This window comes from Parasteatoda tepidariorum, chromosome 9 (genome assembly GCF_043381705.1).
Source record: "Parasteatoda tepidariorum isolate YZ-2023 chromosome 9, CAS_Ptep_4.0, whole genome shotgun sequence".
Classification (NCBI taxonomy): Eukaryota; Metazoa; Arthropoda; class Arachnida; order Araneae; family Theridiidae; genus Parasteatoda; species Parasteatoda tepidariorum.
In genome coordinates this window covers 74,803,623-74,814,431 of record NC_092212.1, presented here as the reverse complement: position 1 = coordinate 74,814,431, position 10,809 = coordinate 74,803,623, and the positions used below count along the sequence as shown (strand labels likewise).

Sequence of the window (10,809 nt, the reverse complement as noted above, 5' to 3'; positions counted from 1 at the left end):
AATGTACTTTAGATGCGGAATTAAATGATTTTTGTTTAGTACTTGTACTTTTACTTGTACTTTTTACTCGTTACTTTTTAAAATAAGAATACTTTTTACTCGTTACTTTTTTTAAAAATACTTGTACTTTTACTCGTTACTTTTTAAAAGTAACGTTGCCATATATGGTCATATATTCATACTCAGGATGTCGGTAATCAGGATAAAAAAAGATAAAACTGATAGCCAGACTATTTTTATAGCAGTTTATTTGTGGTCGGGGTAATAATAGTTTGCTTTATTTAATTCACCACTACTTAGTTCGAATCAAAAATTGTATAGTTACTCTTTTATGATGCCCAAACTTAAGTTACCGCTTTTTGTTTTTTACTATCTTAATTCTGATTCAGTGCGAATTCAATTATGACTCGGCCGTCCAGAAAAAGTTAAAGCTTCTATCATTTTATAATTAAGAAAGCATTCGTATGAAATAATTTCCAAATTGTTAAAGTTATTAATTTCCTCTCCACAGTTTGGAGATTCTAGATTTCACATGGTTGAAAGGGAGACCATCTTCTTTCAAATTGCGGCAACAGCTTTGCCATTGAAAATCCTCCAGAATAATAGATTGTTTACATAGAATTGGATCGAAGAGTTTCCATAATTTTGTCCAACCCCTGTACTTCAGCAGCGATGGCTCAGGGGATAGAGCGTTCGCCTTCGAATGAGGTGAACCTGAACCGGGTTCGAATTCCGGCGATGGCTAGTATATGCGAATTCTGCATCCGACTTGCACTGACTACAGTGCTGACGTGAAATATCATCAGTGGTAGACGGATCATGGGTTAAAGTCACCTCGCCGTTAGGCAAACAGTGGGCCGTTCTCGTGGTTTTCCTCCCAATGTAACGCAAATGCGGGTTAGTTCCATCAAAAAGTCCTCTACGAAGGTAAATTTATCCGAAAACTTAAACCAATACACCTGGATTGGGTTCGAAATTACAAGGCTACGGAGTTGAACCCGAAATACCCAAAAATACTGTACTGCCGTGCAATGGGGAAAACAACGTACTTCTCGATTGATTCCGAGAAAAGTGACTTGACAACTTTTCTTCTACTGCTATGAACGCTTTAATAGAATTTGATAAAACTGGTAAAACAAAATTTATTTATTTATTTATTTGTAATATGTAGCTTACCATATAAAGATGCCAAACATATAAAAATCTCAATTTTTTTTGACGCCTAGGCTGATTTTTCAACTGCAAGGCAGTGTATATACATAGATATTTATTGTATACAAAAAATTATTTTTTGAAATTTATTTTCTTTACAACTATAATTTTTGGGGGCATTAGATAATTTCCAAAGATACTGGTTGTTTTAACAAATTTAATGATTGTGTTATTCAAAAATAAATTCATTCAAATTTATAATCATCTTTTTCTTAGATTATTATAATTATTATTATTAACAGGAAGTGAATGTCCTCATCAATCCCATTTATTTCAAAAAATTATTGTAAAGAAAGAGATTAGCCAGGTTGGCAGGGCGCTGGACTCACGTTCATGAGAACGGGTGTTCGAATCCAGCCGGCCGAAGACTCCCCGTGTAGTAAATGGGGGCTGGCGCACGTTAAATCTGTCGGGTCACAAAGTCATCGATATTCCCATAACAAATCCCCTCCTTCCCATAACAAATTATACCACTGGGGGTACTGAATTGGAGATTAATCTTTTTCTGGTTCATGTCAAAAGTACGATCTGGGGATGAATGAACGGATGTATTAATGGGTCCGCTCTATAAACGGGTGTGACGTATAATAAATCCCGCAAATGATATATACGGTTTTTTTGTTATGCTAAATAAATTACTATTTAAAAAATGCTATAAAACTTCTATTTCAGTTAAGCAAGTAGGTATATTATTTAAAAGTTGTTAATAAGCGCTTTGAAATAAATCTTATATATTAACTTATTTCATTCCCAAAATAGATTTTACCAATAGATCAATAGATTTAGGTCTCAGACAATTTTAGTTCAGGTCAACTTAATACAGAATTACTATTCAATTAATGATATTCATTATAGTTATTTGATTTGCTCTAAAAAAACACATGCATATGGAACTAACTTTACTAGAAGTCCAGAACCATGATGTATGTGACCTGAATCATATTTTCTCAGTGTTAAAGTTACATAATTAGTTTTGTAGGCAGGTTTAAATCAGGGCTAAAGAGAATAGAATGGCTGGTTCACTCCTTTGAAGTATCTCTCGCCGCGCCGATCCTCCGACGTCACTAGTGACGTCACTTTGGAGCAAAGCTCGCACTGTTACTTCAAGAACGAAACGTTTGGCCTTACTAGCTCTAACTAATATTGGATCATTTCTTTTTGCGAGATATTCTAAGACATTTGTTATTTTCCATAATGACTTTCCTCAGTTTTTGCAGTGAATTTACAAGAATTTAAAACTATTATCGAAATGCCAGTTTGCGCGATTGCAACTTGCAAAAATTCTGATATAAAAACAAAAGGAAAAAGTATAATTTTTCGCGTGTTCCCTAAAGTAAATGAACAACTATGTAAAGAATGGATTCCGAAATGACACAGTTAATATAAAACCGCAATACGTTTATTCTGTCGTAAAGAACTTTTATAAAAATTCATTATCTAAATAGAAACCGCCTCGCTACTTCATAAAGAAAGGCAGGTGAAAAGAATTAAAAAATAGATAAAGTCAAAGAAAATTAAAATGTAAATAAAAAGTATAAATAAAATATATAGTATATAGTTGAAATTCTCCTAATTTCATAACATATTTTTTAATGTAGTTATTCTAAATATTTATGATTTTTTTTAAAAATTATATTCTCTTCAATTTAAATATCTATAAATTATATCATCGTAAATTTAAATGTCTATAAACAATTGTAAAATTTCTAATGTCATTATGAACCTAAATTATTATTTTGTTTCAGTAATTAGCGTTTAAGGTTGATGTTTCCTAATGATTAAGTATGAACAAATTGCTATTAACGACATATTTTAAAATCAGGGATTCTAAATTTAACTTAACTTATCTTTATAAAAGAATATGTAGATAAAAAAAGTGTCGATATATGCCTTCATTTTTCTTAATAGTTAAAGTTAAAACTGAACTTTTTAAAATAAAGTATTTATCGTGTCATTTTCACCAACTAGCAAAACATTTTTATAAGTTTAAAATGGTATTTTTTTAATATAATAACCAAGAAAGTTTTTTTTGAACTATGTTTATGAACGGAAATAATGTGTTAATTACGTAAAGTTTGAAGGCTAATAACCAGAAAAAGTCTAACTTAATTTTACAAGAGAAAGATGTAAAGTTATCATATCTTTGCTTGCGATCTCCGAGATCTGTGGACACAGTGACGTCATGAGGAGGGAAATCGTAGCTTCAGCTCTAAGAGCAGAGTGAACTAGCCCTTGCATTCTCTTTAGCCCTGGGTTTAAATACTATATTTAAAATCAAATAAGAAATAAAAATTGATAGAAAGAAATTCAAAGATTTCTATTATGGCTATAATAGAACCTGAAAAATACCACTTGATCGTGGGTTTTGCCGCATTCATTTTTAATAAAAACCCACGCAGGTTTTATTGGGTTTTTTAAAGTTTGTGGGTGGGACAAAAACCCTTTTTTAGATTGATTTTAAGTTGTTTTATTAATAAATTCCAGATAACAAAATACCAACTAATATTGTATAACTATACAACTATATAATTATACAACTATATAATATGTACAACTATATAATTATATAATTCAAAAAATGAGTAACACTTAAAATTAAAAGAGAGTAATTATCTTCGTAAGTTGTTTGGAAAGTAATTGATTGTAAACCAAAAAACAACATGGCGCAGAAAAATCAAAGATAGACAGGAATGAGAATAGATGTATCAGTTGGCAGGAAGCAAAAATGGCTGTGGCTAACAAGTGAACAAGCAAGATGGTTTTATGTGCCTTTGGACATGAAAGGAGTTGATGATGATGAGTGCATTTCGCTTGGAATATTTTTAATCTTGAATAATAATTTCTAACCAAAAATATTAATTAACGTGATATAGAATTTTTTCTATTATATTTGATACCGAAAATTGCGAAACTGGTTTTGACTATACTCTCGCGCTTATTTTAAAAATGAAAAGTTTTTTTTAAAAGAAAAACACCTGTACATTATACCCGAGATATACAGGACCGCTCAAAAGTATCAGTACACCTAGCACAAATACAGCGTACCCACAACCTGGAGAAAATAAAATATATTGAAACTGACTTTTCTCAAAACTGCTGAAAGTTAACTTCCACTTTGACTTTACAAAACTAGCTTTGAATTTCTAAATACCATTATTAACTATCAAAATTTATTTCCAAAAAAACTGCTTCAAAGTCAGTATATCTCAGTATAGCAATAAAAACAATTTTTAGATCGTCTATATCAAAATGTATTGCATATCTGTCAACTTTTATTCTTTTTTTTTTAACCGTTATTGAACAACCGACCCAATTTAAGGTTTTACGGCTACTAATGTTCAGCTCCGTAGCCTTGTAATTTTGAACTCAATCTAGAAGACAAGGGGACTCCTGGATCAAGCAATGAGAGAAATTTGCCTTCCTAGAGGACTTTTTGATGGAACTAACCCACATTTGCGTTACATGGAGAGGTAGACCACGAGAACCTCACACGGTTTTCTCGACGGCAAGGAGACTCTAACCCATGATCCGTCTACCACTGAGGATATTTTACGTCAGCATTGAGGTCGGTGCAAGCCGGATGCGGAATTCGTATCGACTAGGATTCGAACCCAGTTCATCTCATTAGAAGAAGAACGCTCTATCCCTTGAGCCATCAACTTTGACCTTTGACCATCAGACCTTGAGCTCTGTCAACTTTTATTCCTACTGATCATGTTTTTACAAAGTAGTAAAATTACAACTTAATCAGTATTACATGAAGGAATATTTTTATATTATGCCAGAGCTTAATACACTAAGTAATAACGGAATATAGTTATTAAGTTCGAACTGGGAGTTTGAGGAATATATGATGAGGACTTTTATATGTATACTTAATTAATATTTATAAAATGATAGCCAAAATCATTTTTAATTAAATCTATAAAGCCAGAAATTAAAAAGAGAAACAAAAATTTTGCTATCACATTAAATATAAAATCTTCCGGAAAAGTTCGTTATTAGGAAATGTGATTTCAAACTCGAAAGGGTTAAGATTTACAAAGTGCATAAAATTCTTTTCCACAGTAGTTATGCTTTTAGTTATAATTTTATTTCATTAGGGAAAGTCGCAAATTCAATTTTTGACCGAATGTTTAGGGTGAGAGTTGAATGTTTAGGCTGTAATTTCGTGGGGGGGGGGATTTCATCCATTAAAGTAAGATAAAAAAAAATATAACTTATGTGAACAAAAGCACAAATATTTCTGTTTGCACTTTTGTTTCCACTAAAAGGTTAAGCTATTCATTGTTGGAAATAAAACTATATTTTAACTTTATATTAATCAATCATCGTCGTACTTGCATAATTATTGTGTATCATTGTTCTTGCTCAGTTCAAAGTAATACAATATCAGTAGTTCAATGCATGTACAAAATAGACAACTGTAGTAAAAATAACCGATTATATTTTTTATTTTCAAGGGAGAAAAAAAAGCAAATAATCATTTGTTCTTATAACCTATTCAACCAATCTTTGCCCTAAATTTAATTTTCAAGCGCATTATTACATGCGTTTATAATTAATTTAAGGCTTGATTTATTTATTTTTTAAAAAAAGAAAAACATTTCGATGTAACATAGTAACATAGACTATTCAAATAGACCAAAAAAATTTAGATGATTCAATGCTAGATTTTAATATAGAATTTCCCTTCTTATCATTTTATTTGTAATTTTAGTTAGTTGAATTCCTAGCATCCTTGGACTCTCTCCCTTGCTATGTCACAAATTTTTAAACAACTTCTTCTGACTTTTAAAATTAACAACCTTAGAAGAAAAGACAGTTTCTAATTTTTTATTTCACAATTGTTCTTAATAATTTTTCGTGAACTTAGCTATCGTATAAATATTTTACTTAAATCAGAGCTGGTGTTAAAAAAAAATGTCTGCTAATGTTGCAATAAACATAAGTTTGCAAAACATAATTATAATTAATGAACATTATTGCTAGCAAGCAAAATTATATTACAGACAAAATTTTACAAATTAATAAATTTCTGGAAAAAATCACTGAAAATGAAAACAATATGAAGCAAGAACAAATAAACTGTAACTAACATTCTTATATTCTTATTAACTATAAATAATAATTCAAATTAACCTAAATATTTGATCATCAGTATTTATCCAAGCTGTAATAATTTGATAAAGTTATGATACAAATGATAAATATCTAACTGGTAAAATTAAAATTCAATTCCTTTAAATTTTACTAAAAGCGCCATTTTGGAATTATACGCCATTTCTTTCAATTTGTAAATACAATGCAATTAATTGAATATTTTAAAGAAACAATAAAAAAATTTAGGTAAAGAAAATTTTGTTACTTAGCACATTTCTTTTACAAATTATTTAAGTTTTGCCGTCTATTTTTTCTTACTTCAACATTTTAATTAAAATTTCAAGTTTGTTTAAAAGATTATTATTGGATAGATTTCTGGATCAAAAGCAAACAGTAACTGGTTATATGGTCCCAAAATTTAACTATGTGATTCTAGTCTATTTCATATTGTTAATTGACACATTACTTTGATTATAGATTTGTCGCTTGGACTGAGAATTTTATCTACATTGTATAACAAATTATGATTGAGTTTCGTAAAATTTTAATATTGAACATCAAGACAAATAATATACAAAAACAAGTTCAGTTATAGTAATTACCAGAGCTGGCATGTTGGCGACTTATAAAATTTTTAAGAAATGCTAAAAAAAAAAAAAATAAGCTTGTAAAAACAATGAAAAAGGATCTTAAAATTAAAAATGATGCAATTTAAGTTTTAGACAAAAGAAAAAGTTTTTTTTAAATAATAATAGTACTAATAGATGCATATGATCTATCAATAAAATAAAATATAAATAAATACCTAGTGAAAATAAAATTGAATTTATAAAATGGTATTGTATTATCAAATGTTCTTTAACCCTTTGAAGCAGATGGGAACACCGGTGCCCTTTATAATTTTTTTTTCTTGACTACGATTACAAGCAAAATTATATTTGGGTACTTTTTTAATTAGAAAAAACAGCCTAACAGTTATTAAAAAACCTGTTAGATTAACAGAATTATATTTGAACAAAAATATAAATCCAAAAAAAAAATTTTTTTTGTTTAAAAGTAAACCGTGTTTGGAACTTTAACGCAAAAAAAAAGACACCAGAATTTCATGCTGTATTTCATAACCATAAATTATTAAAATGCTAACTGTAATGATTTTCTCTTACTTTGATGTAAATTAATACAAAACAATAAAAAATATGTTTAATAAAAATTCTGCGTAAAAGGGTTAAACCAAGAGTTGCTTTGTATGTTTTACAAAGCTAAAAAAGAAATGTAAAATGTAATGTAATCTATAAAGAAAATAATTAATCCACAAGCCAAATGCATTTTAAAGTAAAATATATTTAAAAATCGAAAAAATAATTGTTAAAAAGAAGAAAAAATATATACAATATAGAATAATAGTCTAAAAATTTAATGAAGTCCCATAAAAAAACGTCCAAAAATGAAACAAAAGAAAATTTATTTATCACCAACATTTTAGCCCAGGCAATTACAACTAACTCTTCATTTTACTCTAAAATTTAATTTACAAATTATGTGAATTCTTTTAAATAACAAAACCAAGAAAAGTAATTTACCTTCGAATTTTCTGGCACCACAAAAATGTTAAGTCCAACTTTCAACTGATCTCCACCAACTTTTGCAGAAGACTGAAATTTCTTAAACAAAAAAGAACAAGCAATCCTTTTCAAATAAAGCTATGACCCCTTTATTATACCCCAACCAACCCCTTTATTTATACCCCACCTGTGGAAATGAGTCAGCCCTTATCTTGATTGTTTGAAAGAAGTTGATGGGGGGGCTTGAGAAGATAGAATTCTCTTCTGTGGTATGAATGATTTTCAAGTACGATTTGAATTATGAATTTGTTGGGTGGTCACTACTTTCAATGAGCAATCCTGGAAGTTAAGAAAGAGCTGGTCAGAAAGAACCAGGGGTGTCTGACAAGAAAAGGCTGTATTTCCAGATAATGTCAAAGATATGATTCATATTTGAAAAGAAACCCTGTTCACTTGAAAATTGGAGAAATAGTTTCAATTTTTGCATGAAATCGTTGGTTGATAAAGAAATCTAATCTGCGTTCGTTAATTTATTTATCTTTATAATTGGAACCATTTTGAATGTAATATTTATGAAATTATGTAAATTTTTATATTGTATGTTTTTAGATTGCTCATATGTGGTGCCCTGGGATTTTAAAAAAAAGAAAAATTACAAATGGAAAGATTTATAATATGGAAAATGTTATTCGTTTGTAATTAATGTGTTAAAAATAGCTTTAAAAGATTACACAATTTAAAACTTTTTGCTGCAAAATAATTAAATTACAAAAAGAATGGTTTACGAAATGCGGTAGGTAAGAATATACTTCGTTTGAAATCAATGTGTTAAAATTAGATTAAAAATCTTACACGAATTAAAATTTATTGCTGTAGAATAATTAATTATATTACGAGAGAAATTATTAGAAAATATGGTATAAAGAATGTTCTTCTTTTGTAGTAAATGTGTTAACATTAGCTTTAAAAGCTTACACAACTAAAAACGTATTGCTGTTGAATAATTAATTCTATTACAAGAAAAATCATTATAAAATACTGTATAAAGAATGTTCTTCTTCTGTAGTAAATGTGCTGAAATTAGCCTGCCAAAGCTTATACAACTTAACTCTTGTTGCTGTAGAGTAATTAATTATTACAAGAAAAATCATTATAAAATACTGTATAAAGAATGTTCTTCTTTTGTAGTAAATTTGTTAAAATTAGTTTTAAAAGCTTACACAACTAAAATCGTATTGCTGTTGAATAACTAATTATACAATAAGAGAGATTATTATAAAATACGGTATAAAAATGTTCTTAATTTGCAGTATATGTATTAAAATTAGTTTTTGAACGTTGCAAAACTTAAAAATTATTGCTGTAGAATAATTTATTGCTAAATAAAGAGTAAATCAAATTGGAGAATGATTTTCCAAAGAAACTATCAACTCGTATATTACAAAAAGAATAATCTATAAATTAAGAAATATTCCTCTTCTATAATTATGTTAGAATAAATTTTAAAATTTAGCACAACTTAAAAAATAATTATTGTAGAATAACTAATTGTTCAATAATGAGCAAATTAAGTCATTGTTTCAAATGTGTTTCTAAAAAAAACTGAAAATATATTATACTAAAAGAATATTCTTTGAAATAATACTTCTCTATAAAGTTAATGAAAATATCCTAAAAAACTGAAAATACATTTTATAAAAAGAATATTCCTCTATTAAATAAGATTATTTCTCCAAGATTATAAGATTCCAAAGATTATTTCTCTTTTAAATAATAAATATGCGAAAATTAACTTTCAAAGTTAGCACTACTTGAAAAACGCAACTGCAGTGGAATAATTCATTGCTAAATAATGAGAAAATTAAGTCATTGTATCAATTGTTTTACCGAAAAAACTGTACATTCCTTTAACAAAAAGAATCATTTGAAAATTTAAGTATAATAAAGAATCAGTGTTTTAAAAGAAAAAAAAGTTTAACTTAAAGTTTTGCGTTTTAAGTTTGGAAAAAAATAAAATGATTTTCTTCCTCTTAGTCGACTTGAAATATTCAGTTTTGAAAATAATTATAGTTTAAAACATCATATTATATAAATAGCTACTGATGCAGCAAAGATAGTAAATAAATAAAATTCAGTTTAAAAAACATTAAAAATCAATTCCTGAAATTTTAACTTTGACGCTAAGGCCAACTGAAATTAATAAGGGATTTCAAATCAATAAGCAAAAATTATCATCGCATTTATCTTCATTATTCACATTCTGGGAATAAAATCACGCACACATAAACATCAAGAAATAAACCATTCCCGCGACAGCCCGTTGTAGGCCAGTGAGGTCATGGAGGTTAAGGCTCCTCAATTTCGAGACCAACGGCAGGATTGTGGGAAGGTTGGTCAGCAATACGCACAAGCCACCTTTACTTCACAGAAAATCTAGTAACCATCGATCTGAAGCAGGGTAGGCTTCACGCCGCAACTGGAGATCGAACTCCAGTTTTTCACAGTGACATTTTAGAGCCATAGCGGCTCCGCTTACACATTGCTATTAGTTTAATTCCTTCATCACAATGATGGCCTTTATTCAATTGTTAGTTTATATATCCTTTTCATTATTTCAATATAGCTTGAAGGAGTTTATAAAATTTCAGGGCCAGGTGATCTTGGATCGTAAGATCCTTAGAAAATTTGGAGTAAAGTTAGAACATTCAAAAGTGGGATTGATATGCTTATAAAGAAGTTACAAATCTTTTTTTATAGCTTTCACTTTAAAATTACATAACTCGGATTTTCGCATCTGGATACATTTGAAAATATTAGGCTGAGTAGTGAAAGTTATGAAAACACATGCTAATTTCTTAACATTTCTAACATTTATTAAATTTTTTAAGGACCGTACGTACCGTGCCGGGAAAGAAACTCTTAAAATTTAAAA

The 10,809-nt window shown here is 28.8% G+C and overlaps 1 protein-coding gene across 1 annotated transcript in view; it reads right to left on the bottom strand.

Annotated features, from left to right (window-relative positions):
• LOC107445973 (uncharacterized) overlaps window positions 1-8,208 on the bottom strand; it is a 17,088-nt gene extending 8,880 nt beyond the window's left edge. The window contains exon 1 of the mRNA XM_016060496.3: window positions 7,896-8,208. The gene's annotated coding sequence lies outside the window, so the exon portion shown is untranslated. The remainder of the gene's footprint in view (window positions 1-7,895) is intronic.
• Window positions 8,209-10,809: the final 2,601 nt, after the last annotated feature.